The sequence below is a fragment of the Equus asinus genome, chromosome 25 (genome assembly GCF_041296235.1).
Source record: "Equus asinus isolate D_3611 breed Donkey chromosome 25, EquAss-T2T_v2, whole genome shotgun sequence".
In the NCBI taxonomy this organism is placed as follows: Eukaryota; Metazoa; Chordata; class Mammalia; order Perissodactyla; family Equidae; genus Equus; species Equus asinus.
In genome coordinates this window covers 56,636,257-56,660,919 of record NC_091814.1, presented here as the reverse complement: position 1 = coordinate 56,660,919, position 24,663 = coordinate 56,636,257, and the positions used below count along the sequence as shown (strand labels likewise).

Sequence of the window (24,663 nt, the reverse complement as noted above, 5' to 3'; positions counted from 1 at the left end):
ACCTTGGCACTGACGTGAGGTCAGAACGCACCAAGAAGGCTCTGCTCTGCCTGGAGAACTCAGTGAAGGGAAGAGAGAAGAGGCAGCAGCAAGCCGCCCACTGCTCTGGTCCTGAGTCCCCAAGTCCTTAGGTGCAGGACAGGGCTCACCATCAGTCTGCAAGGAGCCAGGAGGAGCACTCAAATTGTGGCCCAACCCTATGGCAAGGGGGTGGGGATGGATCTCAGGGCAACTGCAGAGCCGCTGCGCTCTCCAGAGGGCACCGAGTAAAGCCGGTGGGACCACGCTCCAGATGAAGGACCTCTCCGCTGGGGACTGAGGCTTTGATGTTTAGGAAGCGTCTCCAATTCATTCAATTAGAACAAATTCTTTGGTTGTTTTCTGATAGCACCTTTTTTAGTTGCCTGAAAGGTTCTCTCTCTTTTCTCTGTGTCTCCGTCCGTTAGAGATGAGCAGAGTGAGGCCCACTAAGGGTCAGCGACTTTGCCCTGGGTCTCACCCTGGAGCCACAGCAGAGCTGGGAACCCAACGCGGGGAGGCTACATGGTGCTGATATGCAGACACAATCTTGGGCCCAGCCTTGTGCTCTTTCCCAACAAGCACACACTTGGCACAGATATGCCTGAGCCCCAGGAGGAGAAGGACCCGGGGAACTGGTCCCCAGGATGATCCTACCCCTAGAGCAGAGAAGGCAGAGCCAGCAGCCCCCATGTGGTGGTGCTATCTGTGGGAAGGGTGGGGCGACTGCCTGTAAGTCTGGGGGCAGGAGCCAGCGGACAGGGACAGGCTGTGTGGGCAGCGGGCTGCTGACAGTTGACAGCCACCTGCTTGGCCCAGAGGAGGGCAAAAGGAAGTCAAGCAGAGAAGGGTATCCCCGAAAGGCAGAGGCGCTGAAGACCAGCCCCCACACCATGCCCAGGGCAAGCTCCCCCCCTCCCTCAGGGTAGAGAGGCTCTGCACGACTGTCCACAGCCCTGCCCACTGTCCCTCTGCCACCACACTTCCTAAACTAGCAATCCAGACATGGGTCAGATAATAGAGAATATCTTCAATTAGTGCTAACTCCTCCAATGAACAAAATTCCTGACAGACTGCAGTCGTTCTCAGGGACCCAAAGTCACGGTGACCGCACAAACGACACACACCACACACCTTCCCCCACGCACCCCCACGCTCCGTGTTTACCCCACCCCCTTCACTTCCTTCCCTGTGCACACAGCCCGCCACCCCCGCAGCCCCTCCACCTCCCCTCTCCCCTCTCCACACCCCACACGCACCCCACATACTCCACGCACACCCCATACCCTCCCCCCACGTGCACACCTCCATACCCCGCATACATCCCACAACCCCCACACTCAACACAAGCACCCACATCCTGTTCCCTACTCACCTACACCCCCCACACCACGCCCTCCAGCTCACTCACTCCCTTATCAGCTCCCTCAGGAGAGGAGAGGAAGCTGACCTAGACGCCACAAGGTCGTGATCTTAGTGCCACTGGTGAAGAAGTCTGAGAAAAGTAGACAGAAGGTTGACCCTGGAAGAGAAAGGAAAACGGGACCCCTCAGCTCCAGGGAGCAGCTCGGGCCTCCCAAGCAGGCCGCTCCTTCCCTGTCCACACCCCAGCACGCCGGGCCAGGCCAGAGACCAGGGAGTGCGCATGCCAGGGAAGGAGACTCCAGACAGAAGAGCTCCTCAGGCAGGTCTCAGGGGCGGCCAGTTATTCCCTAAGTCAGGGCAGAGTGGAGAAGCCCTGGGGTCTCCACAGACAGAGGAGGAAAAGAAAAGGGCACCAGCTCTCAAGAAGCCCCCATCTTTCAGCCCAGAAAAAAAAACACTCACAAACAAAACACCACCAAACACTTGATCCTAACTTACACCGGGGTGTTGGAGGCCAGGGTGTCAGCCCCTCCCAGGGACATTCACTTTTTTTTTTTTTTTTGAGGAAGATTAGCCCTGAACTAACTGCTGCCAATCCCCTTCTTTTCGCTGAGGAAGACTGGCCCTGAGCTAACATCTGTGCCCATCTTCCTCCACTTTATATGTGGGACACCTACCACAGCACGGTGTGCCAAGCGGTGCCATGTACACACCCAGGATCCAAACTGGCAAACCCCCAGGCCAGCCCCTAGGGACATTCACATTTAAAAGCAGAGCCTGAGGAGAAGAGAGCCCAAGCCAACCTGTTATGGAAGTGGTAAGGGAGGAATGAGCCATTGAAAGGTGGGCGGGGTGGAGCTCTGGGGCAGGCCTTGCCTCTCCATGGCCTCCCCTGGTGTTGGCTCCTGAGCCCAGGAATCTCTTGCCCCTCCCCAAAACACAAGTTCCCCGGTGCTGCCCATCAGGCAGCTTGTGCCTTAGGTCACTGACCTCTCCAATCCCTGGTCCTGGCTTTCGTTGCCCAGCCTGACCTAGGCGACCACCAGGCCTTCCCCAGCAGCCATGCAGTTCCACTGCACTCTTCCTGGTGGCAGACTGGAAGGACATCCTACTCCAAGGTCAGTCAAGGACACTGACCTAGGGGAGACCAAGGATTTCACCCAGGTCACAAGAGAAACTCCACTTGGGATGCAGGGCCCTAAGGGGGAACTGAGAAATGAGACCTCCCCCTCCCCTGAGACAGCCTCTCAGCGTCCAGAAACCCCAAACCACAGTGAAGGGGATACCTAGACAGGGGGGACTGGGAAGAGGGCGGCAGACAGTGGTCCTGATGGTGCCAGATCCCAGCGGATCCCAGCCAGGACCCCCTGTGCCAGCCTGGTCACCCCCTAGACTTGTCCCAGTGGTAGGCTCAGGTGCTCTCAGCCCCGCTCATCTACACATACAGCCTGGTGTAGACCCCATGCCCTATGTCCCCGTCCCACTGGGCCCTCAGGGCCTCAAAAGCCACGCATGCGGCCGGAGGCACCCTCCTCTTCCTCGTGCTGTCTCTCTCTCTCCTCTTTCCACTCCAACTCAAGATCCTCAGAAATCTTCCCTGGTCAACCCCTCCAAACATCCTTACTTCTTTTCTTCTCAGTGTCTCCTAACACTACTCTGCTCTGTGTGTGACACGACAAATTAAAGTGGTGGACTGCCCCTGGTATCTGGGGCACGAGAACAACACATTTGCCTTAGACGGTGTTAAAACAACCATTTGACATCCCTGTGCATGGAGGGGACAAGACAACCTACTTTCGAAGAAGGAAGTGACCTGGGGGTGGGGAAGGAGAGCAAGGAATCGTGTCAGCTAGTTTTGGCACTGCCCCATACACACCCTAATGCCGTTCTCCTGTCTCCTCTACCCCGCTTTGCACAGGAAGGTCCCAAGGGAGACAGAGGTCCCCTTAAGATGGAGCCCAAGTCCACACTCAGCAAAGGGGACACTCAGCAGAGGGGTGGACCAGCTGCCCACAGGCACAGTGTGGTACGCTCACATGCCACCAGCCCCATCCACCACATGACCCTCACTCAGGTCCACCAAGGGAGCAGAGTCAGGCCATTCTCAGCGGGGATCGACTGACACGCTTGCGGCTGGATGAGGGCAGCCAGGGTGTGACCACCGTGGAGGCATCTGGGAGCTAACATTCCAAAGGCACCTTGCTGACATCCCCTCACAGCCACGCAGACACCACAGCAAGGTCTGTGGAGTCAGGCCCTCCAGGGACATGTCTACTGCCACGACTGGAGCAAGGGTGTCACACTTTGTTTTGGTGGAAGGGAAGGACGAAAGGGAGGTGGAGGGGGAGCAGAGGGGAGGCTAACGGAACGTGAGCATCACAGAAATCAATCGACGGGAGGAACAGGCCCCGCCCCCACTATGTGTGCCAGGTTTTGTCCTGCTTAATCCTCACAACAGTTCTTAAAGGTGAGTATTGCTATCCTTATTTTATGATAGGCCACCACACAACTAGTACGTGATAGAATCAAGAGTTAAAGTCAAACTTGTTTGAGGCCAAAATCCAGCCTTTTTCCCATCCTGCCCTGGAGAGCCAGGCCCGTGGCATTTTACCGAATGTTCAAGCTGATACTGGTAATTATTCTGGTACACCCCCCCACTCTAAACCAAGAAGCTTGGTTTAATGCATTCTTAGTGAACTAAGTTCTCCCAGAACATAAACTCCAGAAGGACAGGATTTTGTCTGTCTTATTCACCACCACACGCTGAGGGCATCAGGCACCCGGTGAACATTTGGTGCAGAACGGTGAACGAACCGCTGAATAAAACAGAAAATGCAAACGCAGTCAACGGCTCTGGCCAGATCAAACCACTTCCAGCTCACCTCTTTTACCACTCGCCTCATTCCCCACCCCCCACCCCCAATTCCTGTTCACTATTCAGATCTCAGCTAACATTTCATTTCTTCAGGAAGTCTGATCACCTCAAATGTCCCACTTAGGAGATCTCAAAGCATGCCTACATCCCCCACCACAGCCTGCTTACTGGTTTGGATCCCCCGCTCAGCAGTGCTGTCTGTCCCAGTCAGTGAAGGTACCTAAAGTCATGAGAAAGCAGTCAAAACATCTGCTGAATGAGTGAGTGAACGAATGAATGAGTGAGTTGTTTTCAAACATTATCTGACAGACTTATATCCCTTTGAGATCATATCTTTTTCCACAGATGACTTGAAGAAGAACCCTTTCTATTGTCATCTGGCTCGTGGGGAAGCCCCACCTCATTCAGAACTCAGGTGGGCCTCGCTGACATCTTTTCTCAGCACAGGACAGCAGGAGCATCAGTTCTGGAAGTATCCTTCTCGGATGCAGGCTTTGGCTTTTCTCTAATTAGTTGTACAATCTTAGGCATGTTTCTTAATCTCAGTTTGAATCTAAACCTCAGCTCTCCCAAATGTAAAAAGGAAAGAGACAATTCCATCGGCATCTGCGTCCTTCAGAGTTGGGGGGAGGGGAAATTACAACCATGTCTGAAAAGCTACTAGCGGACAGACGCTCAGCGCCAGGGCCCTCCTTCACCACGCGCCCTTGCCTTGCTCAGTACCCAAACTTTTGCTCCTCTTTGCCTCCCTTGTTGGGATCACCTGCAACAGCAGAGTCAGAGTGCACTTCAGAGAATCTGCCGGCCCAAGTCTTGTGTCAGGAAGCTGTCTCTACCTCTTCTCTTAGTTAAAAAAAGGGAAACCTGCCTTCCTGAAGTCTCGAGTGGAAATCTGACATCCTCAGCTATAACGTTTTTGGGAAAATATAGTTGCTTTCTCCTAGCTTCCCATAATATCCAATTTGCAAACAATCTCTCCTTTCTCAGTCAGAATTAAATGCCCTCTACTGGTGCCCCTGGGCACTTTAACCTCCTTTACCCCTTGGAAGACGCAACAGCAACAGTACATTAGGTCAGGGACGTGACTGACACTCGGCTTCAGAAAGCAGGGCCCTGAGATGCCTCAGTAGAGGAAGGGTTGTGGTTAGTCTGAGACCTGAGACAAGAAGAGCTCTCACATCTATTTCTCCTACCTAGCAAGGCAAAAGTCATTTCCTCAAAATGGAATTTCCTTAGTTCTCTATTTTTCCCTCACCCTTATGCGTTCTGGTTTGCTGCGAAGGGTACCAACTAGATTAGGATAGAAAGACAGGACTTAGCTGGAGAGGATGCCTCCAGGCCAGCTTATTCCTGGTGGGCCCGGGAACCGGCCACATGTGTGGAGTAGTTCTCCTGCCTGGCACCCACCTCCACTGTGGGGAGGATACAGCGTGAGGAGACGGGGCAGATCTAACATCTAGGACAGGACCCAAGGAGGCAGAGACTTAGGAGGCACAAAGCGTAGTAGGAAGAACTGCCGAGAAGAAAAGAAACCTCTGCCAGGAGGTTAGTCCCACGATGAGTGGCTAGGGCCCAGAGAGCACGGCCCAGGAAGTAGGGAGCTGAACAATGTTTTCAAGAAGGAAAGAGGCAGGAGTGAGGAAGTTAAGGTGGAAGGGTAACCAGTTTCTAAAGAGGCAAATGATCTTTGGCTTTTCTTGAAATACCAGGGAGCCTCTGCTGAGTGAGACTTTCTACAGGAAGTGCTAGGGGAGGGTAAGGAGTGAACTGCTGAGGATCCCTTCAGCCAGAGGCTCTACATTCTGCCTCACGACCACTGAGAACCTCTCTCCTGGTCCTTCCCCATACCTTGAGGGCCTCTGTCTTTTGTATCCTTAATCTTTTTAACCAGCAAGGAGATTAGTGGTGAGTGAATTCCATCATCAGTGTTCTGAGAGAAGAGAACTGCCTAAAAATGAAGCCCCTGATGGGGTCCACACTGATTCTAAAGTGCGAACCATAGGTCCTTTCATCTGTCATAGCCCAGTGTAAAGTTCCAGCACTGCTAGTCACCAAGCAATATGTGACAAATACAAATGACTCCTTGGGAGTCATTTCTTCTCAGGGAAATGATTGCCAAGGTCCTTTCCAGTTCTAACGCTTTATGTGATCACAGGAAACGCAAGAATAGTCTCTTTTCACTTTATAAAACAGACACAAAATAAAGCAGATACGGAAATACCAAAACAAAAGATTTGCCTCAATTTTCCCAGGATCCCCCAAGTCCCAAACCTCTTATTACAGTTGCCCAGAAGGTGGCAAAATTACTTAATTTGATTATTCCCAGTCTTCCCCTTACCCTGAAGGTAGGGACTGAATGAGAAAGCAGAGAAAGATCAGTGAGGCAGGAGCCCAAGGAATTCACACACGTGACCTCACAGGACTGGGAATTAAGGAGGTGCTGCTGCACTGGGCTGGCTGGAGGAAATGTGTCCTCCGGGGCCCCTGTCCTTAATAAGTTTATTATCTAAGGATGTCCCAGTCTGGTGACATAGCATGGGCATTCAAGTCAAGGAATCCAGTATGAATGAATTGTGCAACTCTGCTGTCCCTTTCTGTTCTCCCAAGACCCACTAACTCCCTGACAGTGGCATCAAGGCTGTGAGCATAGGATCTGGAGGGAGACCGCCGCTTCAACCCCCTCCTCTGTCATTTCCCTGCTGGCTGACATCAGTAAGTGCTGGCCATTGTATTATTAGCCAGCGCAGCACTACCCTGTCTACAGACAAGAGCCAGCCTGGGGGGGGGGGGGGTTGCCTCCTCAATTCTCTACAAATACCACTAAGCAGCCTTTTCTTCTCTCCCATTTCCCATCCTTTCAACCCTTTTAAAAAAGAAATACCCAAGGAATAGTTACCTTGGTATTGTCACATCACTCTTCCCTTCACCACAAAGGAAAGGTTCTGGAACATTCTCTATTCCATATCCCTTTCCTCCCACCCTCCCTCATGCCTGCCAGCTCTCCCTCCCTTATCACCAGAGGCTAAACTCAGGATGAATAACCAACATTTGTACAGTACTCTGCAGTTTTCAGAGTACTTTTGCATACATGATTTTATTCAGTTCACAGTAAGCAGGGTATTTCATTCTTAAAACAATCCTGTGAGCTAAGGGTATTATTTTTTTCCCCAGTTTACAGATATGCAAACTAAGTCTCAGACAGGTGCACACAGCTAGGAAGAAAGTCACATGAGGACTAAAGCCAGGCCTCTGGACACTGAAGCACCCTATTTTCTCTACTACACCACATCACCGTGTCTCAGTTCACGTCCTGGGAGTACAGGGAGCCTGAAGTTTAGGGCAAGTTACAAACCCCAAAGGGAACAGAGATCCCCATTTTTCTCCCTGCTGGCCCCAGCAGCAGTGTCCAGGCGGAAGGACCACAGACAAGAGAAGCCTGTATGCAAAGTGCCAGGCCCAGATGGGGTGAGGGCGCCCCAGAGAGGGAACCGTGGAGTTTCTGCCCCAGCGCCACTGGGCCACAGCAGAGACCACAGGCACGCCAGGCCGCAGGGGAGTCCCGGAGGTGCACCCCAGGGAAAAGCCAGAGGCCCTGGATAAACTGAGCTTGCCTGGCCCCCCACACTGCTGGGAGAGGGAAATGGACACGCTCCCTTCCGGCCAGGGTGGAAAGCTTGATTAGATTTAGACACACACGCTGTGCACACTCAGCAGTAAATTCAGAGCCATGGAAATCAGACCTTGGGCTCACCCAAAGGCCAAAGGAGAAGCAGCCACAGCCTCAGTCCAGGGCTCCGGCTCAGAGCCACCATCTCCTCAGACGCTGGCTGCCAGGCAGAGCTATAAAATGTGCCTCGACTTAATTTTTCCATGGACACAATCCCAGATGGGCCCGCCAGGCTCTGGAGGAGCTGCAATCCCGAAGCCTTAGTGCCTCTCTGCTCTGGATCCACAGCTGGAGTAGGGGACGGAGGAGCAGCAGGGGTCAGGTCTGCCAGGCCTGGGACATTTCTCCTCCAATACCTTTCCAAGGCCCAGCGCAGCAATGGAGTAAGCGCTCACGCTGCGACTGATACAGGGTTGGAATTCAGCGCAAACTGCTTACATCTGCTTGGCCACGTCCCACAGTCAGGTAGTTTAGCTCAGACAGAGGAGGAGGAGCTGTGTTGCCCTGCCTCTGGGAGCCTGGTAGCTGTGTCCTGAAGAATCTGGTCCCATGCTGGGACCAGCCAGCCCAGGGCACAAAATTCTCCGAGAGAACTGAGAAAAAACATCAGGGCAGCCGGAGACAATAGATTCCATCGCAGGCCTGGCTGGTGGGACTGCAGCATGGAAGCCACAAAGACCCCAAAAGGGGGTGGAGACGGAGGGAGAGAAGGTTGGCCTGAAGGAGCCAGAGCTGATTCTTCACACGCATACGTACACACACAGACACCTCAGCTAACTAGGGTGTGTGCACTAACTAACCTCATACATTTGGTAACCTCTTCGCACAGTCCAGGAGCCTGCCAAGCCCCTGGGCTCCTCGCCCTACCCCACTCCACCCCAGCTTGGCAGCCTCCCCGGGGCTTCCTGCTGCTGCGATTGCTCCCCAACATCAAAGCCACCGCTGTCGGGAGCTGAAAATGAGAGACAAGTAGAGGCAAGGAGAGCGGCGCGTCCCCTGAGAGCCCTGGCCTGAGGGTCCCTCTCCCAAGCCTTCTCCTTCTGCTGCAGTGTCCTTATAAGGGAGAAGCCAAGTCTACCATCCGTCCGGCTACAAAGCGTATATATTTCCCAGGCTAGTTGCTGACTTTTCCCCCACTGCAAGAGAAAGCACCACCCCCACACCTCCACTCCAGGGGAGGTTTTGCTTCTTATTTCTCATCTTAAACAAACAAACCAACCCTCAAACCATTGGTTGGTTCAGATCGCCTTGCAGCTGGGAGCCAGGAAGTGTGTTTAGAGGAAAAGGGGTGGGAAACGGGTGCCGGGGGCCCGAGACTGCTCGAGCGGGGCGGCAGTGGGGATGGACAGCCTACTCGGCGCTGCGGGCCGAAGCTCCCCATCCACGGCGTGCGCGGCTCGGCCCGCCAGGGACCCTCGGCTCCTTCCATTGTCGCACCTCGGCTGTTGCCATGTTGGAGGGACAGCCCCGGCCCCGTGCCCCTCCCCTCGGAGGGCAATCAGCAGACCCCGGGCGGCCGCCCTCGGCTCGGCGCGCGTCCTACCTGTGCTCCCCGCGGGCTTCCCTGCTGGACCCGACGTGTCGCGTGCTCGGCGACGAGGGCTGCTCGCTCCGTGGCTCCAGGCGGCACCGGCACCCGGGCGAGCAGCCGCGCACGCCTCCTCCGGCGCCGCTCCCTCTCCGGCTCCACGCGGCGAGCGCCGGCCCGGGGTCCCGGGGCCGCGGGGCGCAGGCAGGGCGCAAGGACCTGCTCGGAGGGGAAAGTCCTCGCGGCCGGGAGCGTGCGCGAGCCCGCAGTCAGGCAACCCCGGGCGAGACAATAGCGGGCGCCGCGGGCGAGCGCGGAGAAGCCATCTCCCGGAGACCCGGCGCACTGCACGGCGCCGCCGCCGCCCGCAGACCCGCCCGGACAGGCGGCGCCGGCCGCCGCAGCCGCACGCCGACTCGGCCGCGCGCGAGGGCGGGGCGGGGCGGGCGCGGGAGCCCTGGCCGCCCGGCCCTCCTCCTCTCTCCCCTCCCCGCCCTCTCCTCTCCTCTTCCCTCCCTCCCTGTCCTCCCTCCCCTCTCCACTCTCCCCTCCCTCCCTGCCCTCCTCCCTTCCCTCCCTCCCTGTCTTCCCTCCCCTCTCCCCTTCCTCCTCCCTTCCCCCCTGCCCTCCCCACTCCCCTCCCTCCCTGCCCTCCTCCCTTCCCCCCTGCCCTCCCCACTCCCCTCCCTCCCTGCCCTCCTCCCTTCCCTCCCTCCCTATCTTCCCTCCCCTCTCCCCTCCTTCGCCACCCTCGCTCCGGGCCCTCCCGCCAGTGCACGGGGGAAGAGCAACGCGCGGGCGGCAAGTTGTGCTTTGGAACCCAAGAGGCAAGGTTTCCACTTCCCACTTGGGTGAGGGGTTTTGCAGATGGTCGTTACTTTGGCCTGCTCTGTCAGATGAATGCTAAGTCATCCGGCTGGAAATGACAGTTTTGAGGTCCAGTTATCAGTCTGAGGAATTTCCCCCTTCGCTACGATTACGGTGCCGGAAAGAGCCCCTTCCTTGAGGGCGGAGGTGGGGGGTGGGGGGCTGTCTTGGCGTGCTCAGCCTCCTTTTTTCGTCTGACCTGAGCCCCAGAGAATAGCAATCGACAACCTGAGGGGAAGGGGAGGTAGAGGGTCTTCCAACCCATGTAAGGCAAGGAAAAAAACTCCTCTTTCATACAGTATATTTAAAATTTTGACTCTAAGTACCTTTCTTTGAGCAGTGTTCTCCAGGAGAATTTTTCCTGCAAGCTCCACCCAAAAGAAACCCAGAGTTGCCCAGCTCCTCATTTGCATTTGGTTTACATAATAGCCATGATCTCTGATCTCAGAGTACGTGAACCTTGTCCTCCCCCGGGGCCCTCCGTCTGTTTTTCCTGACTGACTGAAGATCAGCACCTGGTTCTCAGACCCCCTTCTCCGCAGTTCCCTTCAGGTATCCAGGGTCTCAAGACTCCCAGCTGCCCTCAGATGCTCAGGACCCCCAGCCAGGGCTCCCGTGGAAACATCTGCCAACCTTCTCCTTTCCTGGTGTCGAGGAAATCTTTGTTAAAATGCCACTATTCCAGTCTGTTTTGGGTTTACTAGAGTTAAAAAAAAAAAAAAAGACACAAGTGTCAGAAAGGCCTTTTTAAATGATAAAGGCCTTTTTAAAATTTCTTCATTACTATGAAACTCTGCAACAACCCAGAACAGAGTTCTTAGATTCATAGAACTGTGGAATTGGAAAAGACGCTCAGTAAGATGATTACTATTTATTATTGGGAAGGCAACTTGAATAACCAGAGGAAGTGCTACGTAGGGGAGAAAGCAATAGAAAAAGCGAGTTCACAGTTCAGTAAGATTTCTCGGGATATACTTTTGTTCTCATATTAAACGAAATCTGGATAAATACAAGGGACCCTTAACTGCAGGCAACCCTGGTAAGACAGTGGGAGGAGACGCGGTGAGAGGGAGGACAGAGGTTTGTTTCTTCTCTCTGCCCTGGCAATGTGACCTTGGGTAGTCCACTTCACCCTCTCAGCATCTGTAATAACATCAGCTTCACTTACCACTCAGGGCTGTGTGAGAATCAAATGAGAGAATATAAGTGAATCATTTTGATAACTGTGGACAACTTGCTCATATATCGTAATGTACATCATATATCATAATGTATAGATGGTCCTATTCCTGACCCTCCAGAGCCACAGCGGGTGAAAGCGTGCATCCTTCACTCACTCATTCACCACCTTGTTCACGATACAAATGTGTATGACAGCTTACTCTGTGCCTGTCATCAGGCTGAACTCAGAAGCCTGAGAGAACAGGAGAGCACAGGGCCGTAGTTGTTCAGTCTTGCTGGAGTGACAAGCCTGGCCTGCAGAGCTTACAGGAGCAGGCCTGGGTCCCTGGATTGAGGATCATGTCAAAGGCTATAAAGTGCATCTTGGTAGGGAGAAAAATTTGTGTTATAAGAGAAACCAGGGCATGCCAAAAAAGTTTAGATTTTGTCCTGTTGGTGAAAGTAAACCCCCGGGGGTAGACAAGAGGAGCTGGGAGTGATGTGATCAGAAAACACTTTCTGGCATATTACATAGAAGGGTTTGAAGATCACTGCACAGCTTCCACTTGCCCCTCCAGATCCATTTTCTGCCCTCTGGCTTCCTAGTAGGGGTTGGCCAATGGGGAGCCATGGCAGGAAATTGGGAGGAAGGAGGTCTGGATATTATTCCTCAGGATCCCTCTCTTTGGGGTCACTGTGGGCTGGCTGCCACCCTCAACCAGAGATGACAGCTCCCTCCAGCTGGTTCCCTATCCCTCTCTCTCTCTCCTCCTTTTTTTTTTTTTTTCTGGCAGGGGGGAAGATTAGCCCTGAGCTAACATCTGCCACCCATCCTCCTCTACTTTACATGTGGGACGCCTGCCACAGCATGGCTTGATAAGTGGAGCCATGTCCGCACCCGGGATCCGAACTGGTGTACCCTTGGCCGCCGAAGCAGAACGTGAGAACTTAACAGCTGTGCCACCAGGCTGGCCCCTCTCCTTCTCTTTTAATTCAGATAACCACTCTCTTCCTTTGACTTTTCAGGCCTTGGGGGTGGAAACTCACTTTCCTACTGGCCCCAGTGTATTGCACACCATTCCTTCTGGTTTTCCTATACCCTGCCAACCCTTTCTAAATTGTCACTTTATTTTTTTAAACTTTTCTCAAATTAATCCTCTAATTGGAGTGCGCCATTTGCTTCCTGCCAGGAGCTAATACAGCCTAGGAGTACAGGCTGGGAGCTCAACAAGGAGGCCAAGGCGACATCCGGAGGGCAAGATAGGGGCTCTCCACACTGGGCCAGGGCTGGGCAGTGGGCGTGAAAAGGAAAGGACAGATCCGAGAGGTGGTTCAGGAGTCAGATGGATAATGTTTGCTAATGTATTGAATGCAAAGAATTGGGAAGGGAGAGGGATCTAGAATTGCTGCCCACTTGATGCTTCAGAATCAGTGGCAGGTGGTGCCATTCATAATTGAGGGACAATAGTAAGTAAAACAGGCCTCAGGTGTTCGGGGAGCAACCATGAGCTTCATTTTGGACATGTTGGGTTTGAAGTGGCTGTGGTGAGGATGTTTAGTAGACAGTGGATTTATGAAACTAAACGCAAAGCAGAGGTATGGACGAATGACATCAATTTTAGACCCTTCAGGTTATAGGTAGTCAATGAAGTTATGTGCATGTATGGGCGTATAGAGGAAAGAAGAGGCCAGCCAAAGAAATCCAGAGGAAACAACCAAACTGATAGAAAAACTGAAACCATAGAGTGTCCGAAAGGAGGGTGGGAGTGTTGGGAAAGGGTATTGGGCTAACACAAGTGTAGCACGGACATCCAGGAAGGCAGGGCTGAACGTGTCCTTTGGATTGACAAGAAAGTCCCTGGGGGGCCTGCCTGGTGGGGCAGCAGTTAAGTGTGCACATTCTGCTTTGGTGGCCTGGCGCTTGCCAGTTTGGATCCCGGATGCGGACATGGCCCCACTTATCAAGCCATGCTGTGGCAGGCGTCCCACATGTAAAGTAGAGGAAGATGGGCACGGATGTTAGCTCAGGGCCAGTCTTCCTCAGCAAAAAGAGGAGGATTGGCGGCCGATGTTAGCTCAGGGCTAATCTTCCTCAAAAAAAGAGAGAAAGTCTCCGGTATCCATGGTGTGAGAACAGTCATGGGTAAACTAGGCTCTAGTGGGCTAAGGAGTAAAAGAGACACATGACTGTAGACCTCTCTTTCTAGAAGTTTGGCAATTAATGGGAAAGAGAAATATAAGGCAGTGGATTGGGGGAAGGCAGGATCAAGGGGAAGATTGTTGTTAGATTTTTTCTTTTTCAGACGGCAAGGCTTAAACATGCTCATATGCTGAGGGGGAAGACCAAGGAGAGAGAGAGGGTTAAAGAAAATGTCCCCGAGAGGTGGATCCAGGCATATGGGGCTGGGGTTGGCTGGGATGTCTTTGAGAGGAAGGGCACGCAAGCAGATGCTTTTGTAGATTGGTAACCTAGAGGTTAGAAGTTGAGAGAACTGGTTGGTACCTGACAGTCTCTAAGCGACCTCTTGAGAGAGAAGGGGTCAAGATGGGGTTGAGGACTTACGGAAAATGGTTAAGCTTAAAGTATCCACTGGAAGAAATGAGAGTGGTGGCTTCTTAGAGAAATGGAAATGTAGCAGAGTCGAGGATCCAGCTGGGATCGGATGTTCTCACATGTAGGGGCAACAATGGAAGCCCAGGTGTAGAAGGTTAATCAGGTTGGGGGTGCAGGACGGGTACAGTTGAAGGATAAAGGGGAAGAGGGCTCCCGACTAAAGAGGTGGTGCCCAAGGAGGGCTGTGAAGCCTGAGCAAGGCTGTGAGTCTGGAAGATAGCAGACCCAAGGCACCGGGCTACCCGTCCCCTTGCTCCCCTCAGTCTTCACTCCAACACCCTGGCCAGAGTGTTCTTTCCAAAGCAAACGTCTGCTTCCCTTGCTTAAAATTGGCCAGCATGTAAACTCCATGAGAAGAGGGATTTTTTTGTTTGTTTTTTGGTGAGGAAGATTGGCTCTGAGCCAACACCTGTTGTCAGTCTTCCTCTTTTTTTTTTTGTTTGAGGAAGAGTGGCCCTGAGCTAACATCCATGACAATCTTCCTCTATTTTGTATGTGGGATGCCTCCACAGCATGGCTTGATGAGCAGTGTGTAGGTCCGTGCCCAGGATCCAAACTGGTGAACCCCAGGCCACTGAAGCAGAGCACATGAACTTAACCACTATGCCAGTGGGCTTGAGAGCAGGGATTTTTTACTTTGGCTTTTATTTTTGAGGAATATTAGCCCTGAGCTAACGACTGCCAATCTTCCTCTTTTTGCTGAGGAAGACTGGTGCTGAGCTAACATCCATGCCCATCTTTCTCTATTTTATATGTGGGACGCCTACCACATCATGGCTTTTGCCAAGCAGTGCCATGTCTGCACTCGGGATCTGAACCAGCGAACCCTGGGCTGCCGAGAAGCAGAATGTGGGAACTTAACCACTGTGCCACCTGGCCAGCCCCATTATTTTGGTTTTTAAACTTCTGTATTCCCAGAGCCTAGAACAGTGCCTGGCGCACGGCATGTGCTCAATAAAATTTTGTCAAATGAATGAATGGTTGGCTCCATACAGCTCTTAAAGTTCAAACTCATTAAGAAAGTCTACAAGACCTCTCTCAGTCTGGCCCTTGCTTTCTACTCTAGCCTCAGGGGACAGGGACCTTGTCTTGCTATCCTTGTGTCCTCAGAAGAGCGCCTGCCATGGAGTAGGCCTTCAATAAATGTGGGTCAAATGAGTAACTCCCTCCACATTCCAATGAAAACTCCATGCTTTGGTCTTGCTGGACTCCCTGAGATTCCTAGAATACACGCTCTTCCCCCCTGGGGGCCTTTCTATAAGCTTTCCCCACTGCCTGTAAAGGGCCTCCCGCCCCCATTTCCCACCTCTATGCCCTTCCCTTTATGTGGCTGCCTTTTTTTTTTTTAAGATTTTGTTTTTTTCCTTTTTCTCCCCAAAGCCCCCCGGTACATAGTTGTATGTTCTTCGTTGTGGGTCCTTCTAGTTGTGGCATGTGGGACGCTGCCTCAGCGTGGTTTGATGAGCAGTGCCATGTCCACGCCCAGGATTCGAACCAATGAAACACTGGGCCGCCTGCAGCGGAGCGCGCGAACTTAACCACTTGGCCATGGGGCCAGCCCCGTGGCTGCCTTTCTATGTGGTACACAGAACGATGGCTTCCCAAGGGAGGAAATGTCTGCTTCCCAACCCCTGGAACCTGTGAATATGTTGTCTTGTTGTGGCAAAAGTATTGTGGATATATAATTAAGTTAAGGCCCTTGAGATGGGGAGATGATCCTGGATTATCCAAATGAGCCGAATCTAATCATATGGGTCCTTAAAGGCAGAACACGCTTCTGAGCTGAAGCCGGAGGGAGAGGTGATGGTGGAAGAATGGCAAGAGGGATACAACATCGCTGGCTTTAAAGCTGGAGGATGGAGGCCCAGAGGCAAGGAATATGAATCGCTTCTAGAAACCAGAAAAGGAGGCAGGTCTGCCCTCGAGCCTCCAGAAAGGAACACAGCCCTGCTGACACCTCGATTTTAGCCCGTGGGACCGATGCTGGGCTTCTGACCTACAGAACCGTAAGACAGTGAGCTTGTGGCAATTTGTTACAGCAGCAATAGCAAACTAGTACACCCCACAACTAGTCTTCCAGGAGGCTCCCCCAGAGCTTCTCCTTAGCACGTCTAGACACACCTGACAGCTGCCTCAGTTGGAACACTCCTCACTGTGTTGTAAGGCTGGTTTGCTTTTTTCAGAATTGGGGAGGGGACGGAAGAGGAGGGTAACCAATATAGGGGAAGAGGGAGAATTCCTCCCCGCGTCTCCCTGAGGTGCTTACGGCTGGTCAGATAATTAAAAAGGCAGGTTAGCAGGAGAAAATCAGACAAAGTTTAATAACACGTATACCTGCGAGAAACCCAGGAAGACTGAGCAACTTGGCCATCTGGCCAAAGCTGCTACCGTAAGTATCATCTTCAGCTAAAGGCAAAGGGGGATGTAGAGGGTAGTGGTTTGGGATTTCAGAGGGGAGGAAGGCAGCTCACATGGGGTTGGAAATGCAAATGTTTGTTAAACAAGTTTCGCTGGGCCCAAAATGGGCTGCTTGGTGCCTTTCTATCACACTTGTCTTACGTTATATGATAGCTAGCTTATGATGTCAGCTCCTTCCTGGAACAGGCCTTCTATATTAAATTCTTTTTTCTTTTTAAAGATTTTACTTTTTTTCCTTTTTCTCCCCACAGCCCCCCGGTACACAGCCCCCCGGTACATAGTTGTATATTCTCATTGTGGGTCCTTCTAGTTGTGGCATGTGGGATGCCACCTCAGCATGGTTCAATGAGCAATGCCACGTCCGCGCCCGGGATTCAAAACAATGAAACACTGGGCTGCCTGAAGCGGAGCCCGCAAACTTAACCACTCAGCCACGGGGCCAGCCCCTATATTAAATTCTTTTAGGCAGCTTAGGAGAAGGTCAAATGTTCTTCCTGAGTCTTCTGAGCATTTATTGTCTTCAGCTCGAAATAATCAGCATACCAAAGTGGTGCGTCTTGGGGGAGCTTGCCCTGAACCCCAGCACTAGAGGTAAGTTCTGTAAGGACAAGGAAATCTCTGTTGGGTTTATCTTTGAATTTCTGGGCCTAATTCATTGCCTGATCCAAAGCTGGCACTCAGTAAATATTTGGTGAATGAGTGAGTGGAGGAAGACCTGAGTTTAGTTTACAGGAAGAGAGAGAGTGACCAGGCTAGACAACGGAGGGCTTGAGAATTTCGGATTTCAATGGTAAGAGCAAGAATGAGGTTACCAGTCAGGGAGCAACTGGTTGAAATGAGTGGGAGGAGAAGGAGATCGAGTCTGTTTACCTGTGCTGGGTTCTCTCAGGACTCGGGCTAATCTGTAAAAAAAAAAATTCAAGCTAAAATTGAAAAAGGTGGGGCCGGCCCCGGGGCCGAGTGCTTAAATTCACGCGCTCTGCTTCAGCGGCCCAGGGTTTCGCTGGTTCGGATCCTGGGCGCAGACATGGCACCACTCGTCAGGCCACGCTGAGGCGGCGTCCCACATGCCACAACTAGAAGGACCCACAACTAAAATATGTACTGGGGGATTTGGGGAGAAAAAGCAGATTAAAAAAAATCACAATGGTTGTTAGCTCAGGTGCCAATCTTTAAAAAAAACAAAAACAAAAAACAAACCAACTTCTCAGTACCATGCATCTTCCCAGTACCTTGTAAAGTGTCAACTCGCAAAGACTCTATACAGTGACGATGGACGACTGGGTCTCTGAGCAGCCAGCTACATTTGGCATTGGTTTGGGAAGCCCTGGGAAAGCCTCTCGAAATTAAACCGTTCCCACTGGCCTAAAATTCCACCATTGGAGATGTGCTTTCTGGCTCTTCAATACAATTACATTCAACTCACAACTATTCCTGTGCTAGATACGCAGGACTCTCAGGATGAGGAAGACAAGACCTCACCATCCAAGTAGGTGCCCCCAAGTCCCAATGAAAACATAGTTACCACTCCAGGGTGCAACCATTTAAGCCAGGGCTTGCCATCTGGAAGAATACCGTGTCAGGGTCCAGGTAACAAATGGGGCCTCTGAGTGGGCAAGAAGGTGTGGCACCTGCAAGAACTTTCATGCGCCACAACTTTTCCAAGCTCTGATACAGAACTGATGGTGATTTTCAAAGACAGGTGAATCTGCTGAGTAGGGGGTAAAAAGCATCCCTTTAAAAATTAGTGGCTGAAATTAAGTTTAAGAACTAGGAGGGGTGGTCGCCAAGGTTAGAATCTGTGGGTTTAGACTGCCCTCTCCTGGGAGAATTAAGTTCAACAGTCTATGTGAAGTGAGAGGCTTGGAGAAGCCCTCTGAGAAGATTTCCTGCTAAAGGAGGCACAAGATCGCACGCTGACGGTGTTTGTACCGCAGCATAGAAAAAGCAGGGCCAGCTCATGCTGCCGCAGATGGGACTTTGCGATGTTAACAAGCCAAACTTTCAACTCAACTTTCAAACTTTGCCATTGCCTGTATGATAGAATTATTCTCCCTAGCCTGAAATTAACCTGTCAGCTGTCTCCAGTCTGACACCTCCTCTCTCTGCCTCCGTCTACTCCAGTCAGATTAGTTTATTCACCATCCCCCAGACACACTTGCACCCCCCACTTTCCTTCCAGACTTACCAGTTTCCCTCCCACTGTGCCTAACTCACTGGTGTGGAAATAGTCGGTTCTCAATAAGCACCTGGATGAGTTAATCCCATTCGGTCTATTTAACTTTAAACAGCTGGTTTATTATCCTGAAGGAAAGGGAATATGATGTAACAAAACCATTGGGCAGGAAAAAAAACTGGAAGACTCCTTTATTCTTGCCCCTTTAGAGAGCCTGGGCAGACACCGTTTCCCTTCCTTAAAAAAAAAGTTAAATATAATACATTTTCCACGTCTCATCCGTAAAATCAGAGCAAGAAGTTTTTCCTTATCTAACACAGTGGGTACTCAAGAAGTGTCTGAATAAATAAATGAATGTCTAGCTGGCTCATCACAATTTCCTCTGTACACCTTGGACTGTTACTTGTTTAAGCTCAACTCTGATCACACGTTTTCCTTGCTGAAAATTCAAGGGCCATTGCCGTCATGTTATAACCCCTGCCTTTTTGGTCAGTTCTCGTCTCCCGCCACTCTTGCACTTGAATTCTTATTCCTGCATGTAGTCCTTTGTTAAAGTTGTTTGCTTTCACATGCACCTTCTTTCCTGGGCTGTGAGCAGACACCATGTCCCACATATGCCCGACTCTAGAGCTAGCACAGAACCTAAGCCAATAATAGACGACCAACGAGTGTCTGTTCAATTAAATCATTGCTTCCTGTTGCATTTTGACCCTGTTCCTTCTAATCTTATTCAGAGTGGGAAAAGTAATAGAATGGTAAAATTTAAGACTTAGGAGGTATCTTGCAGGTCGTCTGATCAATTTCCCTCGTTTTGTAGAGGTGGAAACGCAGGCCTGTTTAGGATCACACGATTTGTTGGTCTTTGTTCTAAAAGAATCAGACAATTGTAGGAAAGAAATTCCTCGGACTGAGGCTGAGCTATTTTGTTGTTCTTTGTGTTCAGAAGCCTCAAGTTCCCAGAAACAAAAGTGAATTCCCTTATCGATCTTTGAAATTTCATAATCCTGTGTTCCACACCCTATGCCTCAGGGTTGACGAGACTGCTTTTAGGAACAACTAGGCTGATCCGGAGATTTTTATTCTTAGTCCTCCACGTAGCTCCCACTGATGCACACTGATACTGCTTTCTCGAAGGATTCATCTTATGAGTCTGACTTGAAAACTGCAATTTGCCTGGAAGAGGGGGAATGGCAAAAATTCAATCAAAATCTAACTTAAAGGTCTAAGCTCCCTTTCTCTCAATCTAAATTTGGACCCACCTTTCCATGGTCGCTTCTGTTTTTCTGTATCAGCTCCTCTATTGATGAATCAAACGTGTCTTTGCTTCATTTATGCTAAGGAATGCTTATGTAACAGCTACATCATCTAGTGAATGGAAACGTTGTTTTCATTAAAGGGGAAGATACTGTAATCTGGTTCAGTAGAATGACAAATTAAGAGGTTCTATCAGGGAAGCGATAGATGGAAGACAGAAGAATTGTAATAAAAAGAGGTTGCAACTCTATGTCTGAATTTTTAATATTCATATTGGTTGCCCATTTTTCTGTAATTTACTACCAACCAGTTTTAGAGGGTTTAGCCAATATCTACTAGCAATTTATCAGACATGAAATATGAAAACTTGAACACGTCTTAAGTAAATGGAGAGAAAAATGAACGTTTGTTTTTCTTTATCTTACAGAAAAAAATACTTTAAATCTAATTAAGATCTAGATTTAAGTTACTAGAGAAGTAATTTATTAGAATTATATCAAGTAAAGAGAAAGAGGAGGCTTTGCCAAAGGAGCCCGGATAGCTCAGTCGGTAGAGCATCAGACTTTTAATCTGAGGGTCCAGGGTTCAAGTCCCTGTTCGGGCGAATGTGGCTTTTGCCTTACTAAGTTTATCAGATAAAAATCCCAGTGTTCAAATATATATGGATACTAGATCGAAGTCGTTTACTTTTTCATCCATTTCAGAATATGCTAGATAACCATGTTCTCGGGGAAGAAAAAAAAGTGACTATTCAATATCAGTGAATTTCTCAGCAGTGTAGATGTCTTGCGTGGTGGTTTCCCAGAGGAAAGAATTTCTTTTTTCAAATTGCTAATAACTGGGGGGAAAAAAACAAAAGGCATCGCCCGAACAGGGACTTGAACCCTGGACCCTCAGATTAAAAGTCTGATGCTCTACCGACTGAGCTATCCGGGCTCACATAACAGATGTGCTTTGCTACAATCCCTTACATAAGAATGAGGAACTTTGTGTAATCACTTCCTTCTACCAGCACTTCTTGAAATTGTTTTAAACCCAAGAAAGCTTGGGATTTATGCACCGAATAAAACCAGAAGACCTAAATCATGCACGTTTCAACAGCATTACTAGCTAATTCAGAATTGCTAGATATTTACGTGCCCAATAACCATTATTAGGTAGGCTTCTTTGATTCGTAATCTAATAGGTCCAGGATTAAGACAATGGGCAGGTATATCAGTTTTGAAGCTGTGTGGTGACATCAGGTGTATTATACTATCAATAATAGGGTGGATATTAGTTCGAAAACCTACCCGACAACATTAAAAAAAAAACAAAAAACGAGTCTTTTTAAGAAAGACTACGAATACGCTGTTCTGAAGCTATTGGTTGAACTGTGTAGTATAAAGTGGGAGAAAGGATCCTGCAGAGAGTGAGATCGTCCTGCAGGTCCCTTGAAGGCTTCCAGGTAATTTTAAGCGATGCAAACCCTGGAGGAGGTTATGAGCAGTGAACTTGGGGGCAGAAGCCCTCTTAGCCAGAGAGACAGGAAAGCAGAACACGCTAGCAGAGCGATCTTGGAGATCTTAGCGTTAGAGGCTCTTCCACAGCTATCAGTAATTTGAGCACTGCCCTCTGCTATGGGACTGGCTTTGAGAATTACCCACAGTGGGGCTTTGAGTGGGACATTAAAGGGTTTTTGTTAGCTGATGTTGCTTTCCCTTAATTCCATCTGCTTAATTCCAGCTGCTTTAGGAGTGATTGCTCTGGTCCAGCAATTCCACTTTCAGGAACTTGTCCTAAAGAAATAATCAGGTTTGTACAAAAGGACCTGATTATAGGAGAGATTGCCAGCATTTTAATTGGAAAAAATTGGAAATGACATAAATGGCTATATAAATTATGGTACAGCCTTATTATGGAGTGTTATGCAGCCATTAATAATCATGTTATAGAAGAATACAACTTGGGAAAAATTGTAAAGTGTTGTTAGGAAATATTTCAAATCAATTTTTTTTTAAAGAATGCATATACATACATTGAAAAACTGAAAGGATGAATGCTTTTACACAAAACTTGTGTTCTGAAATTAGGTGCCCCTATTTGAACCCTTCCTACCACTGTGTGATCTTGAGCAAGTTACCTCTCTGTGTCTCCGGACAATAGCATGATTGTGAGAATCAAATAAGATAGTTTATATAAATTGTTTAGAACAGTGTCTGATACTAATGAGCATTCATGAAGTCACATAAAGACTTACTGGCAAACATGTAACAAGAACAGACTCTATGGATGCTGCTCTTTCTATCATTCTCGGACTCTATCCACCCTTCAGCAAACGCTTAACATATTTCTTAAATAATTTTAAAAAATTGAGATATAATTGACATATAACATTATACTAGTTTAAGGTACACAACATAATGATTCAATATTTGCATACATTGCAAAATGATCACCACAATAAGTCTAATTAACATCCATCACCATATATAGTTGCAAAAAACTTTTTTTTCTTGTGATGAGAACTTTCAAGATTTACTCTCTTAGCAGCTTTCAAACATGCAATACAGTATTGTTAACTATAGTTGCCATGCTGTCTATAAGGGTTAAAGTATTTGACTGGAGTGGAGGGGGATGTAAGAGAACTTTGAAAGCTGACAACAGTGGGTTAATTCCGGACAAAAAGAATAACTTTATCCCTTAAATAATGGAGAACTTTTAAAAGCTTGGCTCATTAATGTTCCACTTGCCCACTCAAAAGAGCACACATTAGATCTGTTTCATTCATGTTACATTGTTACAACATTCATGTTACAACAAGGATTACCATGTTAAGTATTCTCTGGAAGAGTCACAGCACCAGAGCTCATCATCCAGCGTAGCTGGTGGAGAATGGTTTCTAAATTTGGCTGTGTGCAGATGGGGTGCCGAGTCATCACATAAGCATTAGACTGCCTTGTCGTTGCTCAAAACCCTTTGACTCTTCCCTACTGTTGAATAACACATGGAACTTTTCATAGCAGCATTCAAAATCCTCCACAATCTGGCCCCAACCTATTTTGTTAGCATTCCATACCAGTGACATTTAGTAGAAATATAATGCAAACCACGTACGTAATTTAAACTTTCCTAGTAGCCACATTAAAAAAAGTAAAGAGAAATGTATGAAATTAATTTTTAATATATTGTATTCAATCCATCTAAAATATTATAATTTTGATATGTAATCACTATAAAATATTATTAATATTTTACATTGTTATTTTCCTACTAAGTCTTTGAAATCTAATGTGTATTTTACTTATAGCACATCTCAACTTGGACTAGCCATATTTCAAAGCACATGCGGCTGGTGGCTATTGTACTGGACAGTATGATTCAGCACAATGCCAATCTTCTGCACAGTAACCAATACTTCACTCAAAGTGGATTCTTCTCAGTATTCAGACTGCGCCTTCTAATTCTTCATCCCTCTCTTCCCCTCACTATTTATGCCATGTTTCTTCAAATGACTTCTCCCAACTCTGCCTCTTGAAATCTTATTCACTTTGCAAGGGCCCCCTCAAATGATACCTCTTCTACAAAACCTTTAATCATTATGTTAAATGGGAAGGAAAGACTAATTTAAGAGACTATAGACTCACATTCAGTTTACAGATTCAGTAACAGAGCCATACATTTATTATTCAAATTGAAAAAATAAAATTGGATCTCTATGTTACAACATGCACAACAGTCAATTCCAAATAAGTTAAAGGCCTAAACGTGAAAAGCAAACCTTCAGAAGTTTTAGAAGAAAATATACGAAAGTATCTTTACAACCCAAAGACGACACTCTCTTAAATAATATATATATAAAAAAGAAGTGAATCATAAAGGAAAATAATAAATTTGACTTCATTGAAAAAACCTCTGTTCATCAAAAAACAACATTCAAAAGTGAAAACATTCAAAGAGTGAAAACATTTCAAAGAGTAAAAATGATTTGAAGATGTTATTTGTAATACATATAATCAAGAATGAGTAAGACCCAGATTACATAGAGAACTACAAATCAACAAGAAAAAGACAAATAGAAAAATGGGTGAAAGATATGAGCACGCAATGCATAGATGACTAACCACAGTCAACAAATATGAAAAAATGTTCAACCTTACTAATAATCATGGACATATAAAGCAAACTACCATGAGAAATGATTTCACATCTATCAGATTGTTTTGTTAATAACCTGACAATACCAAGGATTGGCAGAGACGTTGGGCAAGAGAATTCTTACACACTCCTTACCAGGAGTTTAGACTTCCACATCACTTTGGAGAGCACTTTGTCCTGGTCTAAAAGAGTTGACAATGTGTGCATGACCCAATAATTTTACTCCTAAAGTACACACGGGGACAAGTAAGTACAAGACTGTTTTGTAACAGTAAACAATTGGAAACACCTAAATATTTATCAAAGGATGAATAAAAAAAACTATAGTGCATTCATTACTGTTATGGGCTGAATCATGTCCCCCCCCAAATTCGTAGGTTGAAGTCCTAACCCCCAGTATCTCAGAATGTGACTCTATTTGGAGACAGGCCCTTTACAGAGGTGATTAAGGTAAAGTGAGGTCATATAGGTGGGCCCTAATCCAATATGACTGGTGTCCTTATAAGAGGAGATTAGGACACAGACAACTCACACAGACCGAGGGGCAAACACGTGAGGACACAGCAAGAAGGTGGCCATCCGC

General features: G+C 48.7%; 1 protein-coding gene and 2 non-coding genes across 8 annotated transcripts in view; 1 reads left to right on the top strand and 2 right to left on the bottom strand.

Moving 5' to 3' along the window:
• The window catches only part of PIK3C2B (phosphatidylinositol-4-phosphate 3-kinase catalytic subunit type 2 beta), a 62,426-nt gene extending 52,539 nt beyond the window's left edge, over positions 1–9,887 (bottom strand). For 2 of the 6 annotated variants that reach the window (XM_070497438.1, XM_014829724.3), the window contains exon 1: positions 9,469–9,884. The gene's annotated coding sequence lies outside the window, so the exon portion shown is untranslated. Of the gene's footprint in view, positions 1–1,393; positions 1,541–9,468 lie in introns of all 6 variants that reach the window. The other 4 variants (XM_070497439.1, XR_011498186.1, XM_070497440.1 and 1 more) reach the window with 4 other exon arrangements.
• A 10,587-nt stretch (positions 9,888–20,474) lies between these two features.
• On the top strand, positions 20,475–20,547 carry TRNAK-UUU (transfer RNA lysine (anticodon UUU)). Its single transcript has one exon. It is a non-coding gene; the product is annotated as a tRNA-Lys (tRNA).
• A 259-nt stretch (positions 20,548–20,806) lies between these two features.
• TRNAK-UUU (transfer RNA lysine (anticodon UUU)) lies at positions 20,807–20,879 on the bottom strand. The gene has a single exon. It is a non-coding gene; the product is annotated as a tRNA-Lys (tRNA).
• Positions 20,880–24,663: the final 3,784 nt, after the last annotated feature.